Source organism: Talpa occidentalis, unplaced genomic scaffold, assembly GCF_014898055.3.
Source record: "Talpa occidentalis isolate TD23 unplaced genomic scaffold, MPIMG_talOcc4v2.1 talOcc4.3, whole genome shotgun sequence".
Lineage (NCBI taxonomy): Eukaryota > Metazoa > Chordata > Mammalia > Eulipotyphla > Talpidae > Talpa > Talpa occidentalis.
Window position 1 is genome coordinate 95,901,302 of NW_023603184.1, and position 24,599 is coordinate 95,925,900.

The window sequence follows — 24,599 nt, forward strand, 5'->3', positions numbered from 1 at the left end:
CGCCGCTCCCCACCCCCCACGACTCCGCGCTCAGGACAAGATCTGGCCCTGGGAGCCCGGCCCTTACCCCTTCTCTCCCCTGGGCCCCCAGCGCCAGCCAGAAAATGACTTTATCTGCCAAGAGGAGGCAACTTCAGGGGGGGAACCCCGAATTAATCCAGTTCCCGTCCCCTGCCTTTCTGTGAATAAATAAAATCTTAAGTGTCTAGGTGTGCGGTCCATTCTAGCGCTCCCAGGCTCCCCTCCCTACCTCCCCCAGGCGGCTCCTGCAGGGGAGAGCAGCGCCTGGGGGCCCCGGTGAGGGCTGCTGGTGCGCAGGCATAGACGTTAGGCTCTGCTTTCCCAACCCCCTTCTAGGGAGCAATCTGGGGACCCAGGAGTGAGAAGAGAGTAGGGGCTTTGTGGTGCTGGGAGCTGAAGAAGAATGAAATGTGCGGTTGTGTGTTGCTCGCATCCCAGGGAGCAATGCAGTGCTGATTGTCTGTTGCTGAGATAGCCTTTTGTTCGGAACATAAGGTTTAAGAAACACACACACGTTTTCTGGGGTCTCTTGTTAGATGTAAATGTGCTGCATCCAGACGCTTACTATGCAGTGTAAGCTCAGTTGGTTTACTAATCACCCCGCCCCACCCCCAAACAACCAAGATCATTTGAATGGGAACCTCATTCAGACTTCTAGGCTGAGAGTATTGCCTTCAACCTATTTCATTCTAGACTAGCCAACCATCCAACAGAGATAATAAAGCAAACAATAACATTTGATCATGATGTCTACGAGATAATGTGCCCGGCAAAGTTCTTTAGGAATTGTAATGAGAAAGAGAGTGAGTGGGGTAATAATTTCTCTTCGTTTTCATTAAATATGGCTTTAATAGATAAATGGTAAGTTTGTACTTTGGCCTAGTGGACACCTAGTCCTTTATATTTTAACTAAACCAAGGATGAAAGGGGCAGATTATATATTCCACTTGGAGTCCATCAAACTGAAAATGTTACCTTTGGAGGTTGGAATCGAAAACATACTTGTCTTGGACCACCCTCTTCATAAAAATGTTCCTGTTTCCTGTTACTCTGCTATATATTTAATACACTGAGTTGCAGCTCTGCAGATGGTGAGACTCAGCTTTTAAAATACACCAAATGTATACTTCAAAATTAATTTCATTCTTGTGATTCGCTTACCATTGAATGGATAGTCATTGAGTGAATGCATTTAGCTAACACCATGAGAAAGAAATTATTTTAGTTAAAGCTAGGCAGATAGCAGAATTTAAAAGCCATAAAAAAGTGATTCAAGATCTTACCAAATATTTCTAAGAAATGAGATTTCTTTTTTGGAATGGATTTGACCTTTGTGTGCATTTTTTAAGTCAGCCTTCAAAATAAAACAAAAGAACTTTATTCTGATGGAACAGAGAACACTGAAACCCCTTTAGTTTTATTTTACAAGGTAGCATTGAAAATGATATTATGAAAAGTAGCCACTGGAATTTACCACAAAGAAATAAGTGTAAGAAAATATCTGTGGAACATTGGTAGGCTGAATGCAGATTAATTAAGCAACAACAATTGTGAAGAACTCATAATTTCAGTTACTGCCCATTTGAAGAATAGCCACATGAAGTCCTCTGGACACACAGCAGATGCTCTGTGCTTTTCAAGCAAAACTGCCTTATCCGTGTTTGTTAAGAAAAAGTTCAAAGCTACCTGATGGAGAGAATCCTAATGTTACCACAATTAAAAGAATAGGTTATTTTTTTTTAAAAAGTTCCAAGCTCATCAACCTTTAACACTAAGTTCCTATTATTGAATATATAGTTTCTTATGTAAATACTGAATAAAATATATCTAATGCAATGCCAAATGAGTCAAAAACAATGTATTTTGACTATTACCCTAAAGCAATTCATTAAAATGAAATAAGCACTATTTTTAAAAGGATGGAAGAAAAAGCGTGGTTAGCAAGTTTACTAATAGATTAGTAGTGCTTTTTTCAATTACCTGATATATCCATTTGTAATACACATTATAAAATCCACCCTTCAACATGCAAATGGATATAGTTAACTTCGGATTCAAAGGAAAGAAAAATTATTCAAAAGAGTCCAACACGTACAGTTTGAAAATTATCCAAAATTGTGTATTTTCAGGGCAGGGGGAGGTGGGGGGGTGCTTACACAACAGAATATACATTATGAGGCGTGCATGACTAATAAGAGCCATAGTGAAGTTTGTCATCCCACTATTTCTAGCTCTTTTTTTTTTTTTAGGTGTGGGTAAAGGTTACTTTTCTCCAATTACATTTTTTAGACAGAAAACTGAAACTTGAATTTGATTTTCAAAACGACTCATTCTTTGTTAAAAAATAATTTACACATTTTTAAATGAAACTGTGGTATGATTAAACAGCATTTTAGCAGTCACTATATTCTATGTGCATTCATCTTAAAATTTCATTTAAGTAATATTTTTGACTGTAGATGAGGCCTATCGCTATATTTCATGAAACTTTTTTTAATTGGGGTACACTGTTTTATAACACTGTATATGATTTAAGGGACTAGGGTCACACCTCCTCAGATGGATATCACCTACCACATCTACCACCAAAGCACCCACAATTCTTCATTTCAGACTTCTGGGTCCCTTCCCCTAATATCCTTCCCCATCTAGGAGCCTCAATTCTGCAGTCATATTTTGAGGGTTTGCTTAATTCGTTTTGTCAGATCCTTTGTTTCGTTTTTCCATATTGCACATATGAGAGAAGTCATCCAATCTTTGTCGTATTTTTCTGACTTATTTCACTTAGCCTAATCCCTTCCAATTTGCCTATGTTGTCTAAAATAGCATGAGGATAAGAAATTGAGGCTTTTAAGAAAGTTGACTGGCTAGTCAAGGAAATAGTAATTCTTTGCAAAACTGACTGGACTGATATTTTCCCCACTACCTTAATCATATTGCTTCTTTCTTTAAAATTTGCTATTTTTCATGTAGAGAAGGCAAATACTATGAACTTCTATTATGCAATATGTTCTTTTTTTTTCTTTTTTTTTAATAGAGGCATGTTTTATTTATTTATTTGTTTGTTTGTTTGTTTTTGTTTATACATGCACTGGGTACAGTCAGAAGTGCGGGAGGGTGAAAGAATTCTCCAGAGCCAGAGCGGGGAGCAGAGCAGGCAGAAGGACCGAAGTACAATGCTAAGGGGAGCAGCGGGCGGCAGGAGAGGTCTGCACGCCATGTGGGACCCTCCTCCGGTGGCCGGGGAGCAGCCGGGGAGCAGCCGGGGATCGAACCGGCGCTGCAGAGTCCGTGGGCAGCTTCGCAACCCAGCGCTCAACAGCTGCGCCACCGGGGAGGCCCTATTATGCAATATGTTCTGAATGGACTTTCAAGAAAATAAAATCATAACTATTCTATTTCCTTCAGGAGGGGTGTGTGTGTGTGTGTGTGTGTGTGTGTGAGAGAGAGAGAGAGAGAGAGAGAGAGAGAGAGACAGAGACAGAGACAGAGACAGAGACAGAGACAGAGACAGAGAGAGAGAGAATTCTTCAAAAGCTAACTCAGAGGGAAAAATTCTACTTTCTCCTGTTCTTATTCTTAAGACATATATAAGCAATAAGAACCAATGTAAAGGGTAAGGAAATAAAATAATACTGAATGTGATTTTGCAGGTGACCAATATGCATGTCATCTAAGGCTAGTTTGTGTAGGTTAAAGGATGTGATTTACCTGTGTGAAGGCAGAGAAAAGGGGAAGAACAGTGAGGAGGCTAAACAAAGGATAGAAAAATGAGGAAGAGGAAGATGAGAAGATGCTTTAAAGTCAGAACCTGATTTGGGAGAGCTATAATGCATGATTTTTCGTAAAAAACTAAACAATTCATTTTAATTTTTAAATATCTCCTTTTAATTTCAAACTCAATATTAGCTATTTTAGTAAACCTTCATTTAATAGTATCTTCAAAAACATTCCACGATTTAGTAGCTGTTGATGAGACCTAGACAGGTGGTTTATAGTCCTCACAAAATCAAAAGCAGTTCTGAAAATAATGCAAATTACTGACACATTTTTAATGTTTCCATAAAATTTGTTTATTTTAAGGATCATCGTTTGCACTTCAATCCAACTAAGACTACTGAAAAGGCCTTATACCCCTGGCTCCCCCCACTAAAAAATAAACTACTGAAGACCTTGACCTCATTTTAGTAAAATTACTCAATTTGTTTGAATTACACTTGAATACAGATACTGTCAAATGATATTAGAGTGGTCCATATATCTTCTAGAGTTCTAGCTCTGCAGTGGAGAGACAACTGGAAATCATGTGATAGGGTTACCTAGAGATGTTTTCTTGTATTTGAAAAATGTTTTCTCCAATGACCTAAGTAAGAGCTATGTTTTCTCATTCACTCTTTAAAATTGGTAGTGTTGATATATTTGCTACAATCTTGCCTGATTTTGCATACTCTCCATGTCATTTAGAAAGTGCATACTGACCACTACTGTATTTAAAAGAATTGTATGGAAAATTGCAGAGGATTTAAAAAACAATGACATTACCACTATTACCATTTATTTATCTGGATCAGTCCAGATAAATAAAGTGAATGTTGTAAGTGACTCATAAAGGAATTCTGTTCAGAAGACAAGGATTCTTTTATGAATGAGAGGGTAGTTTTTCTGGCCCATGTACGTCTTCATGTTCTAATACAACAAACTCCTTGCAGTTTTGCATATAACCTGTAGTTTGTCCTTGGGTGTCTCGTTTTTTCATTTTGCTTTGATTTCCCCTTTTCTTCAGTGGATTAATTCCCTTAGGACTCTAAGCATTTAACCTCCTCCAAGTAACCTTTCTGGTCTTCTGAGGGGCAATTCAATATCTTTCCCCTGGATTCCTATCTGAATCCATCTCTCTCTTTTGCACCTTTCTAAATGATTCCTCTGTTAGATGGTAAGTTTCTTGAAGGCAGATGGTATCACTGTAACTTCCATCTTTGTGTTTGTTTTTATTTCCCCCCCAATGCTTAAATGTTTATTGATGAATTAATGAGTTTACTCACAGAGGAAATGGGCATACCCAAAGGCAAGAAGAAAGGAAATTATGAGAGCCTTTGCAAGAAAATACACATAATGAAGTTGGGCTGAGACTTTGCTTTAAAGAAGCAAGGAAGGGGAAATAAGGATGGAAATGAGAATCTGGTATGTATTACAGAAGACCTTCATTCTGTCCTTGGATGAGAGGTTTGCATTTCAGCGGGTAGGTAGCAGGAAACTCTGAAGGTTTTTAAGCAAGATTTATGTGGTCTGAGCGAGTCCTGCTTCAAGAAGATATAGCTAATAGAACTAGAAATGGGTAGACTAGCAGGGAAGTTATTGCAATGGTCTATCATTTTCTGGTCCCTCAAACTGTCAGTCCCTCTTGTAGGGTTTGCTGATATACGTCTTTGCTTTTTATTTTTTTTTTAATAGATGGTCTATATGTATTGATTGCTCAATACTGCATGTTCATCTTGTAATTTACAAAAAGTCAGTGTGTTTAAAAGCATTCATATAATGTCAATACACAAAAAGGGACAATACAATGAAGCTGAATGTTTTTTGACAGTGTGGAAGTGGTCTTTCTTCTCTTTATTTCCACTTTCTCTCTCCACCACCACTACCACTACAATTAGTTCCACTCAGAGAGTGCTTTTAGCTTAGCAGGTATTTCATTTTCAAGAGAAGTAATGCCTGAAGATAAGAAAAGTTCCTCCCTGGAGTATGTTTGGACAAAATAAGCAAAGTAAATTTGGTTTTTATATACAAATAAAAATATAGATACACATTTCCTTCATTTAAAGTATATTAAACTTTCCTAAACAGGATTTTTAATTCAGTTAAAATGGCATTAGGTTAGGTGGGCTGTTGGTGCTTTGAATTAATGTGCAAGCTGTTAATCTCTATAGACCTGGATTTAAAATTAGACAAAGCAATAATTAGTTTGGCACCATCATTTCACTACCCAGAGGGTAATAATGTAGGTCATAAAATACTACAGCCTGGCACAAGTTTTTTTTTTGTACAAAACAAGGATTTAGTATTAGGTGGTGTGAAAAAAAGAAAAAGGTTGTCGCTGGAAAGTACAATGGCTTAGCTTTTGATGTGAGTCCCACTCTTTCTAAAGAGACCTAAATTCACAAATTCTTATCAGGTTTTCCTGTTTAAGGTAAGACTTTCCCTTATAAATGACACAAAGAAATCTTTGTAGCTTCTCCTTTCGGTAGTTGTCTTTTTCCTGTAATATTTTTCCATACAGCATTTATGTAGTCAAAGAATTAAGACTTTAATTTGCACTATGATTTTATTTTGCTGTAGTTATTTTCCCCACCAGTTTGCCATTTTGTTAAATTATAAAAATAGTATATTGTAAACATTTTTTTTAAATATAAAAGAATTGCATTCAAGGAAGTGCTTACCACACATATCTTGATTTGTTTTCATGGCAAATGACTACTGGCAATATCAATAATTCAACAACAGAAACAATGAAAATACAGAAGAATTACATTTGGATACTTCTTCCTGTCAATCATCTTTGCCAGACACCTATTTGAACATTGTGAAAATGAGGAAGCCATCAGATGTACCCTTAAGTATGAGTAATAGTTTTCTATTTCCTTACACTGCTCACCCCAACTGAGCTTTTAAAGCACAGGTACCTTGGGTGTCTCTATGTGGCTTAATATTTCAAGCTATGGAAATAATGTTTTAATATTGCATTGAAAATATATTTCATACAATATACATGTAGAGGCTCTATTTTACATAAAGCAATATGCAAGCACCTGTGTGTATCTATAGAGAGTGTTCAATGTATTAGATGATACATTCACAAATCATTTAAGTTGAGCTTTTCAAGTGATGTGAGCTACTGATACAAACTTGCTAATGATAATTATAGAACTGATGCTGATTTAGTCATTTCAAAAAAGCCACGGAGGCATAATTAGTGTCTGAATGGCCTCAATATTGCATTATTAGGAGGCTAGGGTGAAACTTGAAATGAGAACATCAAGGCTGATAACAGAAAAGAAAACATGAAATACATACATAATTCATTCTTAGATATTATAAAGGTTTATAACCAGAAACAATAATTTGCAGAAAGCATCTCATGTACTGGAGCCAACTGCAATCATTTGGTCAACCTGTTAAAGATCAAATAGTATATTCTTAGCTATTCTCAGTGGTGTCTTTGTAATAAAGTAGCAGCAAACAGACACTGTTTGCTTCTGGTCACTTTTAAAGAATGTTCAGTTTATCAGTGGGGACTTTAATCTCAACCTTAATAGAGTACAAAAGCAGCCTTGTTCCCGTGTTTCTCTCCTTAAGGCCACAAGCCATGTGCGTTTTTTACATTCAAAAGAAGAAAAGTAAAATTCTCCTTCCGAGAACACTAAATACTGTCTTTTTTCCCAGGGAGTAATTTTCATTCACCTCTCCTTTTTTTGACATTTTTCTTCTCTCGCTCCTTCTTGCTGATATACAAATGCCTCACCACGCTTCCCAGTCGTCACCAGAGTGAAGACATGCAGAATATCTATGAAGATTCCCCTGCCTTGGACCCTAGCCAGGCCAACCATTATCAAGTGACCTAGTGTGCTAGTTGACTAGAGCATTAGAACTCAAAAGTTCCCCTTTTAGGTACGTACTCCTATTAGGGGACAACAGATAGGAAGAAAGATTCCCGAACCATGTAAAGCATAGAAATAGACTGCAATCTCAGTCATTTTTTCTCATTAGCATAGATAAATAGGCAATCAGAAAAAGACATCTTTAAATATAATCTGTCGCTGTCTAAAACGCCTGCTTCCAATGTGGTTGTCTTTGTTGTTACTATTTTAATTTCAAAAAAATGACAAGTTTGAGTTGTATTGCATGGAAGAAGTTTGGGCTAGAGTTACCATGAATATAACTTATTCATGTACTTATTATGAATAAGAATAAATATCATCCTTTATTTTCCAGTGAGGTGTCATATTCATAAAATCAGCAGATTTTCAAGTACCTGGGAAAAAGCCACAGGTAATGGGGATGGTAGCTATGGAAGAGTGGGGTGCAGTGGGGTGCACATTGAGACTCAAATGTGGTGCAGGAGAACAAGCTCTATCCTGGACTCCAAAGCCATTTAACTTAGTAAAAACAGTCGAGTTAATTAATTTACTACTACATGCCCTGGTAAACACTAAAAGTCATTTACTGAAATGATATTCTTGGCCAATTCAGATGCATTGCAGTCCCAAGTGAGAAGGCGGGGATACCAGAAAGCTGTTTTTATTACACTTCCTAGGCACAAACTACAAGAAGTTGCAGAGACTTTTTAGCTCTCCATTTCCATGCTGATGGATGGCATATCCAAATTCATGATTTTTGGTGAGGGTATTTTTCACTGCAAATTAAAGTAGGAATAACTAACTAATGGTAACTTAAGCATGAAGGCATTTATCATCTTTCAATAGTAAATTGTGATTAAGACAGTTCTTGATTTTCTGTTCCATGTCTTGAACATTGTAGTGATACCTACTCTACATTATGGGAGGTGATGCTACAGATATCACTAGGGATAAAACTATGTCCAGTGGGAGTAGAGGGGAATTGTTCTACAGATATCTTTTCACTTCAAAGGCCAAACTTACTCTTACTGTTTACTCTTACTCTTACTCTTACTACTTAATAGTAATAGTTTACTTTTGCTATTTACTCTTATTATTATCTCTGTGTTTAAAACTTGAACTGGCAGAGTAAGACCATTGGGATTGGCTAAGGCCAATCATGAATGGCTCCTTTACTTAGAAAGGGACTATCTCTTAATAAACACAGTCAATTTGAAGTTCTTATAACAAGAAGGAACAGCAGTATCAGTGATGGCAGAGCTCATAGAATGACTGCTTATGGCCACCTTTACGCGCAAAATCAGGGAGCCCATTTTTACAGTAGTGGCTAGGAATGGTGTGCCCTGAAGTTGTACTGTACACCCGAAATGTGTGTCAGTACAACCTGCATATCAACAACAAATCGAGTACATTTTCACTTGTCATGTTTGCTGCCCAGCTGTATGAATATGAGTCAGTTTTTTAAAAAATCTAATTTAAATCTTTTTTTTTAAGAATGTACTTTTCCTAAGTTTCAGTGGTTCATCATACAAGTAGGTGGTTATAATTTCAGAAGTGGTGAGGAGTCTGGGGCAGGGACATGGAAACTATTATTCTCAACATTAATTAAAACATTTAAATATTTTCCAATGCAAGCAATTTATAGAGATGCTGGTTGAGTAAATATAATAGTAAGAGGAATGAAAACATTCAAATCTAATAGTAATAGTTTAAAGAACTTAAAGGAATACAATATTTGGTTGAGCACATAACAGACACTCATAAATACTTGTTGACTGAATAAATGAATAGAGGCAAGTCTACCTAGAGAAGAAACAGCAAAAGAGATAAAGTTGGGGTATTTCTTAATAGTCAACTAGCACTCTGAAAATAAGAGGGACTGTAAAATGTGCAGCAGAAAAGATTTGGCATAGACAGCTTTTTTCCCCCCATAAAAGAAGTGAAATAATGGCCATCAGCAAGTTCAGTTCATGGACCTAGGGATTTGGAAAAAAGATCTAATATTTATCCAAGAAGTGTAGATAGTGAACTTAAACATTAAAATTTCACATTATAGTATTGATATATAATGAGAAAAATAATATTTCCTTCAAATAATTTTCTGTAGGATCATAGGCAATACTTGCTCTCTAGAAGGGGAAGAGCATTGGAAAAGGAGAAGGCATAGATTGACACTAATTTATAATGTGAAGAAATACCATTTTTACTTTAAGAAATATCTTCCTATAAATACTGTTTCAAAATATGATCCATTATTTTAATTGCTTTAATTATACATTTTAATTTTTCATTGAGTAACATTACATAACGATACAAGTTTTCATACATTTTCTTTTCTTTTTTTTTAAGATTTATTTTTTATTTATACAACAGCTGGGGTACAGGCCAGAGGCACAGGAGGGTGAGAGGATTCATCAGAGACAGAGCAGAGAGCAGAACGCAGACAGACAAAAAGCACTGCTGAGGGGAGCAGCAGCCGAGACAGGAGAGGCCTGCCTCGCCATGTGGGAATCCCCCTGGCCGGCCGGGAATTGAACCCATGCTGCAGAGGCTGCGGACAGCTTCAGAGCGCTGTGCTCAACCTGCTGCACCACAGGGGAGGCCCAAGCTTTCATTCCTTTTCAAGCTAAACAGTAAAGCATGAAGCTAACGTCAGACACTGCAAATGAAGGCCGTTTATGCTTCTGCAGGCTTAGCAATGGCCCCTGTCTTCTGTCTTCTCTCTTCCATTCTTTCCTTCTGTACTCCTGATTCGTCTCTATTTCCCTAATTAGAATTAAATCTACTTTTTGGATCATAATATTGCTCAAGACTGGGCTTGGTGCTGGGTCACAGTGAATGTAGTATCTGAAAACAATATACGGGCACAAGTTCTAGTAAGCACATGGAATATCTTCTGTGGTTTACTTCATGTACTCTAGAAGATATATTCAGTTAATTCAGGGATCTTCCTCTACCCTTCATCTTTCTCTTCCTGTGGGGAGTACTCCAGGGCCTGTTTTTGACAAGGAGACTGTGGTCCACAGCCATGCTCTGTTGTCACTGAGATTTAATTCGTTTTTCTCAGTCTTGGTGCTTCAACCTTTCTTTCAGACACATTGGCATTAAATATCTGTGGTCCTAGTGTATGGTTTTCAGCTTTTATGATCCAAGTTGCACCTGGACAGGATTTCTTTTTTTTTTTAAGATTTATTTATTTATGCATACAAGAACTGGGGTACAGGCCAGAGATGCAGGGGTGGTGAGAGGCTTCACCAGAGACAGAGTGGGGAGCAGAACAGGCGGATTGACTGAAATACACTGCTGAGGGGAGCAGTGCGCAAGTCAGGAGAGGTCTGGTGTGCCTTGTGGGTAGCTACCTGGCCGGGGATTGAACTCCTGCTGCAGTCCCTGCGGATAGCTTCACAGTGCTGACACTTAACCCTTTGTGCCACCAGGGAGGCCCCTGGTCAGGGTTTCTTGTCAATACAATGTTCTATTCCATCCTGTTCTATTCCTTAAGGCAACACTTCTCAAAACACAATGCATGTTTCCTCCTTCCCGCCCACACTCTTTCAGAGACTTTCTGCTACCTTCTTGGAAGCTCCAAAAACTTTTGGATATTTTCTCACACCATGCGTGGTGTCTACTCTCTGAGTAGGTCCTCAGACCTGTAGACATCTTAACCACTCATTGTTCCTACTCCACAGGGCCACTATGATTAGCACAGACATTTTAAGAAGAGAAGATGGGGAAGAATCCCATGCCCATGGCCAAGTCCTAGTCTTCCCCTCCCCCTTTATGCCCAAACTTATATCCTACCACCTCTGTCCTTTTCCATCTATTCTCCTTCTTTCAATCCAGAGACAGTTTTAAATCTTTCTCTGTAGTAATAAGTAATCTTTTGCTTCCTCTTATATTCCTCCTAATTCTGTTATTTTGGGAATAAACTTTATTTCGTAGAGGAAAATCCTTTTTATTCATAATATTCAAAAAAAGTGCTTTCTTGGGCCTCCCCGGTGGTGCAGTGGGTTGAGCACAGTGCTGTGAAGCTGTCCACAGCCTCTGCAACACGGGTTCGATTCCCGCCCGGCCAGGTAGATTCCCACATGGAGCGGCAGATCTCTCCTGTCACGCCCGCTGCTCCCCTCACCAGTGTATTTGGGTTCTCTGCCTATTCTGTTCCCTACTCTGTCTCTGGTGAATCCTCTCACCCTCCTGCACCTCTGGCTTGTACCCCAGCTCTTGTATAAAAATAAATAAATCTTTTTTTTAAAAAAAGTGCTTTCTCAAAAGCATCTGTTTTATGTTTGTTGTGTTCCCTATTACTTACCTTTATGATTAGAACTGAAAGCTGAGATTTTTTAAAATTTTATTATATATATTTTTTACATCATTTTTCATTTGTGCACAATGTATGCATTTTCATCTTGGTTATATTCCCCATACAATTCCCACCCCCCTTATTTTGACCAAATCCCACTCCCTTCCCCTCCCCCCACACCCCATAGTGTAAAGCTGAGATTTTAACTCTTTCCTTCCTTAACTATATTAACCCTCATCTGGAAAATGAGTCATTTGGAATGGCACAGGATGGGTAATACATACAATGTGGAGATGTCCAGAGAAAGAAACACCGGTTAATACCTCAAAACACACCGGTTAATACCTCAAAACACAATTCTATTTACCCATCATATTAGCATGCAAGAATGAGGGAAAAAAAAAAAAAAAAAAACCTTTACAGAGAAATACCTCAGTCATTCTGGAAAAATAGCCAAGTATTAATTGCTCCCAAACATTTAGCAAGCACAGCATTGAACACTAATTGGTGGATGATAATTCAATTACAGGGCAGTGCTGTACACAATAACAGACACGTCCTTTATAGTTTTTTTTTCCTTTTATGCTGATTATTTGGTGATTTTATATCATATTCTAAAACTAATCTATATGTAGGAGAAAACTAAAACTTGTTTTTGGGTCATCCATTGAGTTAGACATTTGACTTAAATTATTTCACATAATTTTAGGGAAGGAGTTTTACCATCTCTATTAATAGGTAAGGACATCGAATCTCAAAATGGATAAGTAATTTTTGCACCAAGGGGAGAAATCTAGTGAATCACAGAGGTAGGACTTATCCCAATTCTATCTTATTCCAATATCCTCACTTTTTTTTTTTTTTTTTAATTACATTTTGCTCTTGCCCCGCTTACTTTCAGTGGTGTTTTTTTGACGCTGGGCCTTGTCCAACTCTACTCTTATATTGTATACACCCAGAATCAGTGTCCTGACTACTAAGAAATTGCTCAATACTTTTCAGACTTGTTTAGGCAAAATTTCCCATCCTAATTAGATTTGAAGTTACTGATTCATGCTGGAAAGCTGAACTGAAACACTGTGCAGTGGAGCTCTTCTTGTTCATTATTGAGTTAAACTGGTAGGTCTTAAATATGCTTTTTCTTTTTCTGAAATGTCAACCTCTTAGGAAATTGATGGGGTAAGGGAACAATAAGTCAGACCTAATATCTTTCTAATTTTTATGTCCATTTTCTTTATTTTTAGAAATGTTCTAAATTTTTTATTTTATTTGAGAAATGTTCAGATTTAGAATAAGTGATTTTTTCAACAAATAAGTTTTCACTCTAGTTTCTTTGGTTAAACAAAAAATGATACACATCTTGGGTGACTTGGATTCCTTTCACAAATTGCTTTTCTCTTCCCTCTTGTATTTTTCTTTTATTTCCCTATAACTGATATTTTCTCTTAAATCACAGTTATCCTTTTTGGAATTTGCAATGTCAAATTCATTCAGGTCTGAGGTAAAGATTGAACCAGAATTATATATGAATATATAATGTACTATAATACACACAGACAAATTCTAAGCATGTTTCTAAAATCTTTGTTAACTTCAATGTATTTTAGAAAAGTGAGTACTTCTTTTCCACTCAAACAAATGTGGAACTGCAGAACTAAATTTTGCCAGTAGATAAATCATGAGACTAGAAGGGATTTTTTTCTATTCCTTAAGGCAACATTTCTCAAAGTATGGTCTCAATCTACTATGTTAGATTCATCTAGGGGAGACTATTGAACTGTTCAGATCAACTGAATTGGAATCTTTTAGGGAGAATCATGGAATTCTGCTTTTAACATATTGCTGTGATGATTCCTTAACACTGTAAAATTTGAGGATTCGTCTTTTTGTATAGTTTAGACCACTCCCACCTTTGGATGAGAATCATACTTCTAAAATTCCAAGCATCTTTAATCCATTTATACTCTGTCTTCTCTCCCTCCACCCCTTCCCTCCTTTCCTTGTGTCCTTCCTTCCTGAACAGGGATTCCTCTTTCTCTGAATTGAGTAGAGAAGGATCCTCCATATCCTTACTTAAAGGGTGCCAACCATCAGGCACAGCTAATCCTTGCTTCTTTATACATTTCTTTTTTGTCTTTATCTTTTCTAGATCTTTTTGTCCCTCACTTAATAAATACCAACACTGTGCACAGAACTATAAAATGCATCTATCCACTATGAAGAAACATATTGGGCCCAACAGTGCCTCTTATCAGGGAATTTCATACCTGTCTTTAAAACTTCATTTTCTCGTGATTATCTGTTTTGACATCCACATTCTTTTATCTGCCTTCATGCTTAACTAGTCATGGATTCCAAGGTGCGAAGGTGAAGATCACCTATGAGACAATCTTAATCTTCTCAGAGGTAAACCTTACTAGAGACATGTGCACACACATTTTTGATCAACTACGAGTAGTCCTCCAGGGAAACAACTTAGGCATTATTTACCTGATGGAGTCTGCCCAAATCATCACATCTAAAGGAATTGTCCTTTTATGTTGCGTGTGTCCCTATAGTGCCATTAAATACACTATGTTACCATCCTTTCTAATGTCTATAATCTCATCCCTCAAACCCTTAAAGGACAAATTATTTTTTCTGCTCTCATTGGAGAAGCTCCAATTGATTCCTAACACACAGTTGGTAATAATTAAAATCTCTTGAATCAATGATTAAAAATAAAATTATTTAAAATACAAGCAAGTTTGTGTTGCTCTAATTATAGCTATTATTCCTTGAGAATAAGGACTTATTTGTGAATATTTTAGGTGTTCAATTGATATCTGCTGAATAATTTTTTCTCACCTTTCCTTTTCGTGTCTACTGCTGTTGTTCGTCTGTATCATCTTACTCCTCTGACCTTTAAACAATTCTTCACATAAAATATATACACAAAAAGCATATTGAGAAGGGACAATTGCTGCATCATGCATGTGTAAACACGCTAGTCTAAGGATGCTTGCTGGATTCAGAAGGGATCTGGGCCTTGTGTTTACCCTATCCTCCTTATCATTATATTCTCAGACAGATGAGTCAATAGTGTTACTTTATCTACATCTACAGGAAATGCAATTCCATCCCAATCTTTGAACCTTCTATCCTGACTGGGCCACATGTTTCACAAAATTTGATTGGCCACGAATAAAAAAGGCAAGAAGCTTTCTAGCATTGGAAAATACAATTGAGATTGCCACCAACACAAATTCTGGTCATAGCAGACACCTGTCTCTGACCTGAGGTGAAGGTGGTAGAATTTTATTCTATGGGACCTGTTAGTTTTCCTTGCAACCTACAAACAAGTGAGTCCAGGCTTTGAACTAATAATGGCAGCCTCCACTGTGTGTTGTAACTGAGGTTAACTAAAGTGATCTCACCTAATAGATTAGATGCAGAGGTCTGATTGGGTGGAGGATCTGCTTATTGTAGAAAAGGAAAGAATGCTTGCCTTATTTTGCAGGTTATCACTCTAAGCTTAGATATGTATGGCATCTGTGTCCTCCTGAAATTGTCTTATTACCTTGTGAATGGGCAATATGCCATCCTAGCAGATGGGCATGAAGAATGCCAGAAACCTGGACTGTGTATCATTTTTGAATATTAGTGTCCAGAAATCTATGACATTTTAAATGCAGCTTTTGAGCTTGAAACACACTTTGAGAGAACATCAGCACACGTAGGGCCTTGTCAGATTATAGACAGAGCTCTAATATGCTGAAGGAGGAGATACTAGGATAAGGGCAGATATATATCCTGTACCTCTCTCTCCTGATCTTCCTATCACCATCAAGATGCATATTTAATTTCTGAGAATTTGTTCTAAGAAACACCGAGGGTCATATTTCAGGTGGCAAGACATAGGAGAAATAATGCCATGGGCTCTGTTGACCACAGACAAATTACTTAATCTCTCTGAACCTAAGTTTTATCTTTTATAAGATGTGAATTGAGGTAACAAATTATATAGTGTTAGGTATTTGTGTATGCATCTCACAGAGTAATTGTGCAAATGAAATGTCACACTGCTTATGAAAGAGCTCTGTGGATTGTACAGTACCCTTTAAGGGATAGTGATGAGCTATTTTTTTTTTTCTTTGACTTGTTAGTAGCCCAGCTAACTTTCTCATTGCTGATTGCAATTCTCAGAATATCAGAAGAGAATAGCATTGTTAAATATAGGCATCAGAAGTTCTTGCCACTGAGTTGAAGACGAGAGGTTAATAGTGAGCTCTATTTTGGAAAAAAAATTTCCTTCCTATATTGGAAAGTGCTTGATCTTCATGAAATCTTCACTGGTAGACAAGCAGTGGGGCAATCTGTAGACCAAATTTATACTTCCCAAGAAAAGAGAAGCGCTGAGAAATTTTCTGGTGATTTTAGGCATCATGGATAGCTGATCTAGACCGTTGGTCCCAAAGTGAAATTCTGAGCATAAATTATTCAGAAGGACTCCCTAAGGAGGTCAATGCCAGTTGACAATATATTTGCTCAGTCCTTAGTTTTATATTGGTTTTGGTCTTCTTTTCCTAGAGGGTTTCTGACATTGTTCCATTTGACTTGTATTAAAATAAAGTTTAACAAAATGATAAATAAAAAGAAGCATATGTGAATATATTTATATATTCTGTGTTTAATATAATTTTTTCTATATATTAATGTAGATGGAATGGCGTCATGGCACTCTTGGATCATAGATGGTCAAAAACAGAAAGCACAATGTCATTTATGAAATAAAATAAAAAACATGACACTATTGCCTCTACCAAGCTTGAGTCTAAAGCTGAGAGAATTTGACAATGAGTGCCCAGTTCTTTTTCAGAAAATGCTTTGGTGATTGCTATAGAGTGAATTGTTCCCTTTTTCTTTTGCCAATTAGTTGGTTTCATACATGTTGAATGGGTAGGAGGAGATGAAATATAGTGAATGGCCTCCCCCATGAAGCTTTCTTCATATTAGTATAGCTAATCTCAATGTGAAGTCCAATAGGTAACCAATGGCACTGAGAAATTGGAACATACTTAAAAAAATAAATCTCATCTCAGAGTCTTAGATTGCTTTGTTTTCCTTTCCAAGATTTTTCTGGTATTTGCTTTATGTGCCAGTTCAAATCTACATTAGCTAGTTCTAGCTTTATGAAGTGCTCATATCTGAGTCAGATAAGAATGGGAAAACATTCATATTTAAATTCACTTCTACTTAGCATGAGTGAATTTTCAGCTGATAAACTACCACTGGCTAATCTGAGACCAGAGAATACAAATGGTGATTATGTTCAAATGAAATTATTTCTTAAATTCATTATCTTTCTTTAAAATTTTCAACAATATTTTTAGGAAAATACTTTCATTAGGGTAATAGGTTGAATTTCATATTGAAATAACACAGTTCCCCTTTTAGGGAACTAATTAGATTGGAGAATAAAGTGATATTAATTATTGAATTAATGTTAACTTCTTAAGTTTAAGAAAATTTTAAATATGCTTAAAGTAAAACAGTACTGATTAATATTTTATAAGTATTATTATGATGGTAATAAAAAGAAATGAGGTTAAAACTATAGTAGTAGTAGTAGAGGATAGTTTCAATGAAAGTGACATCACATATCAATTTACTGTCTGATTTGACACATTATATTTTCACCACTAAGAGCTCCCACAGGATAGAATAAGAACAATAACAAAAAGAATAAAAAGAGTTTAAACATGCCCGACTCCTTCACACAGCTTGAGCAATGAGCTTTTTATTGTCAGACTATTTGTGAAATGCTGGAACTCTGCAGATCTGGGGGTAGAGGGAGAAGCATTTGCTTCTTTCTCCTGTCCTCCCATTTAGCTGTTTTGACATGAGGTACATATTGACATAACCATTACTAATATCTTTCTAAGCGCTCTAATAACAAATTCTTGCTATGTGTCTCCACTGTTGGGTCAGTGCTAAGATTAGAATAACGTAAATGTATGTAGAGTTAGTAATGGTGTACTATAATTTGATTATAAATACTGTGTAGTATACTTCTATATAGACAATTAGACTTGGGCTGTACTATTCTAGGTAGTAAATGAACTGACACTTCTCCAGAAACCTCTGTTTAGTAGTTCTTATAATTCCAAAATGAAACATCATTTTTCAGAAGTATTCTTTTATTAGTAAAATGCATTCCATAGTATTCCTTCACATATATAGTATATATACATATATAGTACAGATGGGAATGCAATATCAACAACTGATGTTTGCAGTGTTTTAGGGACTAAACAGTTTCTTTACCTCCCCTTTCTATTTAAAAAATAATTTGAGACACAAGAAAGGTAAGTATTTATCTGAGATGTCATAGCTTGGTGAGTGACACAGGTGGACTTGATACTTCTGATGCTAAACCCCAGGCTTTTCCCACTGCTAAACCCTTTTTGCTGCAGAATGCTCAAAGGTAAGGGCTTTGGCATCAGATGACCTTCTTTGGATTCCAGCACTTAGATTTACTTTGGTCAAATTATTTAAGGTCTTAGTTCCTTTAAACTGGGGACTCTTACAGAGTTGTGAGTATTAAATAAAATAATACCTGTATTGGTTTTATCAAGGTACCTGGCATACTGTAATCAATCAAGAAGTATTGATGATTTTGAACAAGTGCAACCATGTGCTAACTTATGTCTGCAAGTTGTCATTTGTGTATTTCTGTGTTTTGACTTCCCTCAAGTCTTAACTTGTCTCTCAAGTTTCTCAAGGGAAGTAACTTTTGATTCTTTTATGTTCTCTGCAGATGTTAAGAAAAATGCTCTTGGGATGAATGTGAAAGTGAGGGATGCTAGAAAAGTTTTGGGAATAAATGTTAAAAAGAATGAAAAGCATTTCAACATGCCACTTAATTAAACTATTGGAAGTAATTAGAGCCCATTATAAGCATCTAGAGAATATGAATAACTAAAAATCTGAATTTTTTCCACTTATAGCCCAATTAATAGTAGTGCCTTCTGAATTATGATGTAATACTTTAATTTAGTTTATTCATTGATGCAGAAACTCTCTGCTTTCACATATAATCATTTTAATTTTTGCATATCTAAATTTTTCACATGATTTGGCAGTTCTCACAGACAAATATTCTTATGGACTATTGGAAGCACAATATCAAATTGAGTTTATCAAATAGCCAAATCAAGCTATTTATAAACTTTCACATTTGGTGACATATTTAATTACAAGCATATAATCAATCACAATATATACAAATCTTGGACCCAGTCACCTTTTAAAAGATTTCATACAAAGTACGTAAAGACAGAAAAAATAACTTTTTCTAATCTGATGAAGTCATTATATTTATAGGTGCAGGAGAAAGAAACAACACATTGTGCATATGTGTGTAGCACAGAGACTGTAAATGCTCCATTCACTTATTTAAATTTCAAATTAATAAATGTAGATCATCTCTGGGGCAGTTATTGCATGTCTTCCTTTTTTGTTGCTAAATATGAGAATATAATCTTCAACCTCACTGCTTCTGCTGTACATGAGGTCACATTCCCTTGCTGTTGGGAGGGTTGTGATGTCATAGAGAATAATGATTTCAACTAAGGTAGAAACAGCAGGAGTCACCCACTGATAAGCAATCAGGAGTTTGTTTTCAGGCAAATGTTCTTGGCAACAACAACACAAAGAGCCCAATAATAAATAGCAATCTATGCTCTTCTCACACAATTTCCCACACTGCTTTAAAAATGATTTTGGCAAGAAAAGGAAAAATGAGATGAATACAAAGATACTAATTAAAATAAAATGGTCAGGGATTTATAATTTATAAGAATAGCTCTCCAAGAGATTCCTTTCCTGGGGGCCTCCAGAATTATCAGTGATCCTTAATCTATAGTCTTTCTGAAGATTGAAACCATCAGACAGCTGCAGAGACAACTTTTAGCACAATATTTCGGCTAGATGACAGCAGTCTTTAATTCCTCAGGTCCAGAACAGCTGCCTCCCAGGCTATCCTCAATGGGGAAGCTGGTTTGTAGCCCCATTGAGACAGTATAGGGACATTTCTTACACAGGCCTAAAGGTGGGGGGCTCCAGGGCATCAGGGTGCATCTCATACCACATTCACTTAATTAAGAGAGTGGTAGACTACTAGAGGACTAATCTTCTTGATTGTTTCCTGACCAAAATAGGTACTAATTTAACACATCTTGGGGAAAATTCTGCATATGCACACTCGTCATGACGTACTGATGAACATTTCTTACACATGCTAACACACATGCAGATACACAAATAGAAATACTTATATATATGTACATTTAAAGATGTACTATTTTTAGTGCAATTATGTAATTGACTGAATGCACATGAAGCACTAGATGCTGGGATGATTGCAAAAGAACCTGATGCAGTCTCGCCTTCATTGAGGTTATATGTAATCAATGACATGATGGTAAGTTTTTAAATGTAGGGCAGTATGGTCCTATTGTCTTTCACTCTTTTTTAATTCCCTCATTTCATAGATGAAGAGGCTGAGGCTCAGAAAAGTTGAGTAACTGTGCTACACAAATGAGTAGCAGATACAAGTCCCAGTCTCCAACTGATTGTAACAGGAATGCCTTCGAAAATATGGATTTTAAACACCACTGCAATGTCACTAATCTCTACTACATGCATGGCCACTGCTGAGTGGTTTGCAGGCACTGCCTCATTTAAGGACCCAGTCAAGTCAGTCCTACCGATATCTCCATTTTATGAATCAAAGTGCTAGCGATGGTAGGTGAGACTTTGAATTAAGTGCCATCTGACACTACTATCAACCAGAGTTTTCCATGTGCAGTGCTATGTTTCCTACATGCTTGTGATGAAAGAAAAAAAGTTGATACTCAGTATATACAAAGATCCCAAGCATAATCTAATCAGGTGCCATAGCAAAGGTAGAAATAATGGATTCTACGAGTGGTCAGAGAGTGTGCTGGTTCCGTGTGTCCCTTCATGGAGAATTCACAGTGAAGTTGCATAGGGGTCCTGAGTTGGTGTAGGGGGAGGTGTTCAGGAACCCAGCAGCACTGAAAGAGTTGTGTTGTTGAAGGGCTAGGTAGTGGGTATTCATGAAGACCTTAGGCACTTTAAAGATGAGTAATCTTTTTTATAGTTTATTGTTATGTTTCAGATCTGTTGGCTTTGAAAAATGAAGCCACATGTCTTTTCCCCTGGCTTTAATTCTCTTAATTTATATATTAATTTGCTAATTCAGGGAAGTGAGATACTAGGAGGAGTTATTTTAGAAATTAATGCATTGTATTGCCCTGTATTATGTGACTATGAATAATAGCATTTTTACTTTTTCATTCTAAAAATAACAAACTGGCAAATGGTCTCTTTCCTAGGTTCTGCCTTCACAGACTGCTTTAGATAGCTCTGCATTTGCTTTTGAAAGCCAGAGGATTGTGAATTGACCAGAGGGACATTTTTAGAAAGCAAGCGTGGTGTTTAGACAGTTTTGGAGAAGGAGAGAAAGAAAACTGAGGTGACTGTATAGAATAATTAAGTTTCATCTTTCCATTCATCTTAGAGGTTCAGGACCGTTTAACTGACCTCCTCTACCTCACAGCAGAGGAAACATTAATAGTGGCGGAGGTATAAATACTCTATAGTGCTGCTATGTTTGAATTAAAACAAAGCAAAACAAAAACTTGCTGTCTTTAAGAATATTGTCTCATTTGCTGTGCAGGATAAGAAACCCAAACGCATGGTTCTGAAGCACAGGCTTAACAAATTACCTGATGCAGGGAAGTCGCCTGTGGTCAAGTTGACTAGCTGAACAATAAAATGGGTAATAAAATCACATCATTGTTACAACTGTTTTCAGGAACTTAAATAATTTTTCTATCAACTATTGGACATGATGTGTTTTAATGAGCCCCTCTGTCATCTTAACAGGCATTTCTATGTATTTCAGCAAATCAACGACCTCTGGCTTATTCTTTTGTTCCCATTACTGTTCTCCTGGAGACAATGTAAGCTCAAGGTGTAAGGCAGAGCAACTTGCTCCTGAATTCCCTCTGAGAACCAGAAGAGGAGGTTTGAGGTTGTTTTTGATAGAGAAACTCACCTTGCACTTGACCACTTGACCATCCAACTATATGTAATATGACTCCGGTTTCAATATTAAATTGCATACTTAGTGGTGCATACACGACAGGAAGCTTGTTCAATTAATTTCTCTGCTTTTCCTTTTGTCTTGTAAGCCATTTTCTTTTTTTCACAGAAGCAGTCCTTATTTAGTGGGGGGAGGCATATTTGATGTTCTTCGTTGTCAGCATGTTCAAATGATGAAAATATCATCTTTGACATGCTCCACTGAAAATGTCTTGTGCCTGGAGTAAAGATGCCTATCTCTGGAGTAGCTTGTCTTGTCTTATAGAGCAGGTAAAGAGGCAGGGATAGGAAGAGCTTCCCTGAAAATCTCTAGTCCACATTAATATGCTCAGACTTGAGTCTGAAGCTTCCCAAATACACTATATGGTGTCCCTTTGCTTAGAATCTGCTACTGACAGGCCAGGCTAGAGGGTGATTCTTGCTGGACTCTGCAGTTTTCTGGCTTTCCTCATTTGACAGAATCCAATTCTCTTGACCTTCAGGACATGGAGCAGAACTCATCGCTTCCACCTGGCCTACCCAAGTAAGTAAAGTTATGCTCCTAGAATACCGCTGCCATGGTTAGTTTAATTTTAATTTATTGCAGAGATGGTTTTATGCATATGACTTTATAACTGTGCACGCACCCTGAGACCTCTGAAGGTCAAATAAATAATAAATGCTCATTAAGAGCTTGGTAGTTTTGCTGAAACTGGCCAACAAAGGTGTCATTGGTGATACTTTCATGTGAACAAATAGCATCTAAGTCAAGTAGGACCTAGTATTAAGCTATTATAGCATTTGGCTTTACTGCTCCAGGAAATTATATGCCAGCAATGCCTATTTGGTCATTAGAATAGTGGGAAACAGTTTAAAACTGAGACTTCCTTGCTGTTCAATCTATTTTCCCTTTATATCATTGGAATTTTTCTGGGTTATCTTTGCTTGTTCACTGTGTGTGTTTGTGCGTGTGTGTGTGTGTACGTATGTGCATATTTATACTGGAGAATGGAAAAGGACGTGGAAAGAGGGAAGAGGAAGAATATTAAGTTCCCATACTTCTTTAAAAAGTCTTCTCTAGCTTTCAGAGGTGGCAGATGGAAACACTGATTTATAACCATGCATGAGGTACAGAATGGGGTATCAAAGTGACCCTGGGCTGCAGCTGCAGAATTACCAGCATGGAAGTCCTGGTATTCAGATCTCATGTTCTGTGTTCTTCTAAGGAGAAGTATTTCCCCCACCTCTGACATGCTGTCTCTTTCTGCATATCCCTCAGGCTACTCTGCGTTCATCTATCCTTCCTGGGGACCTGGACTTAGAAGAAGGAGAAAGGACTCAGTGTACCAAATGCCCTCTGGAAAGTGGTGAATCACTGCATTTTTGAACTTGTACAAAGATAAATTCTCTGAAAGTGAAAAATCATGGAAATGAGACCATTTTGGTTGATTGCCCTCAGCGAATCTTATTGAACAACATAACACTGATATAGGACAGAATGTTATAAGCAAGAGTTATCCTATGTTCCAACCTGTTCTCCTTCCCAAGTCCATATATTTATGACCCAAGTACACATGTACATTCTACTCTTTATCCTAAACATACTTAAAGCTAAGAAAGGAAATCTGAAATCAGAACTATGCTGATTGTTTCATTGGCTTAAAAAATTTTTAGGATCATCTTTTTAGAGTCATAATCACTTTTCCAATAGCAAAAGACCCCAGTTTTTGACATTCAATTATTCTTCACTGAGAAAGGGTATCATCATATATTATTTTATTTTAGATGTATCCAAGTCTTGTTTCCTGTTTTAAGAACTTTGCTCATGTCAAAACTAAATTCAAATGCATATATCCTGATAGTTGAAATCTCTCTCTAATTCCTAAATTAAATCTTTGGTCCTCATTTGACTTCAGAGTCAAATTTGGATTTGGTCTGGAACTGTGGAGATGATAAAGCTTGGACATGGAGTGTAGCAGGGTATATTCCTAAAGTCATTCTTCTTCCTGAAAGTTTTCCTAGTGAGTCCATCTGATTATTTGATTCTGTCCTCCCACAAATTGTGAGGATTAGTTTTGATTCATCCTAATTTCTTATCTTGCTCTTATCTTGGTGTTTTAGAGTTTTCCTTGATGCGCACAAACTTGACTCATTTTTCTATGGACCAAGAGAACACCACTATCCTGATTTGCATTATTGACTTACTTTATAAACTTTAAAGGCTAAACATAAAAGTAAAAAATTAATTATTTTAGTCCTGTCGATTGCACATGGTCTCATTGCCTGTAAACTAGCTTCGGCATTGAACAAAATCTTTGGTAATAAGTATATAACTGCAAATAAGAAGATTTTTCCTCATATATTTTGAGATGGTGTTTTAAGCTCATGGGATTCCCAACATCCAAAGCAGCATATCTAGGCTGAGCAAATGCAAACTCAAAAACAAATGTAAAGAACCATTCACTGAGGGTATTGACATGCGGTATCTC